Source organism: Podarcis tiliguerta, assembly GCF_965153285.1.
Source record: "Podarcis tiliguerta genome assembly, chromosome: 2".
Taxonomy (NCBI): domain Eukaryota; kingdom Metazoa; phylum Chordata; class Lepidosauria; order Squamata; family Lacertidae; genus Podarcis; species Podarcis tiliguerta.
In genome coordinates, this window is record NC_139535.1 from 25,434,833 (window position 1) to 25,436,120 (window position 1,288).

Sequence of the window (1,288 nt, forward strand, 5' to 3'; positions counted from 1 at the left end):
GTGGGGGAGGAAGGGAAAAGGAGATTGTTAGCCGCTTTGAGACTCCTTTGGGTAGTGATAAAGCGGGATATCAAATCCAAACTCTTCAAACTCTATGATTCTATAGGAGTGCTCTGATGGTGTTTCCTGCTTGGCAGGGGGTTGGACTTGATGGCCCTTGTGGTCTCTTCCAACTCTATGATTCTATGATTCTATTCTAAATACAAATCTACCAAAAGCTGTTATAGAGCTTATTGAAAAAAATGTGCCAGTGATGGTGGTCAAGGCTCTACTCATTGGCAAACCAAATATCTTGATATATAATTCTGCATTAGAATATTTGATTCAACTGACTGGGGGTACAGCAAGAGCCTTCTGGGTTTCTCTTGGTGTAACAGGTAGAGCACCACCAATCGTTTGGCTGCCCTGAAGCTTAGGAACTGTAGTTTGTTCTACCCCAGAATAATGAGCCACACTCTCTTTTCTTTTTCCATTTATGCACGCTTTGAGTCATGCAAAACTCTCCATTCAGAACTTACCCATTTCTAATGAAGAACTAATCAAGCAAATGAAGCTTTGAGTGGAACTGGCGAATTGTTTGTTCTGAAGGTCACTCCATTATTCTGCCAGATTTGAGCTCTTTTCCAACCACAATTAAAGACACTGGTTGGGAATCTAGGAATTTGCTTATGCCAGGCCAGACATTTTGCCCATCTAGTCCAGTATTGTTTACTTTGACTGGTAGCAGCTCTCCAGAGGCAGAGGTCCACTTGATCTTTCTAACTGAAGATGCGTTTCCGAGCACAATTCAAAGTGTTGGAGCTGACTTTTAAAGCCCTAAAAAGCCTCGGTCCAGTATACCTGAAGGAGCGTCTCCACCCTCACCGTTCTGCCCGGACACTGAGGTCCAGCACTGAGGGCCTTCTGGCAGTTCCCTCACTGCGAGAAGTTACAGGGAACCAGGCACAGGGCCTTCTCAGTAGTGGCACCCGCTCTGTGGAACACCCTCTCACCAGACGTCAAAGAGAACAACTACTACCAGACTTTTAGAAGACATCTGAAGGCAGCCCTGTTTCGGGAAGCTTTTAATGTTTGATGCATTGCTGTATTTTAATATTTTTGTTGAAAGCCGCCCAGAGTGGTGGGGAAGCCCAGCCACATGGGCGGGGGTATAAATAATAAATTATTTATTATTATTATTATTATTATTATTATTATTATTATTATTATGCCAGGGATTGAACTTGGGGCCTTCTTCATGCAAAGCACTTAGCTCTGGTCCTTCACCATACCATCGTTACAGTCATAG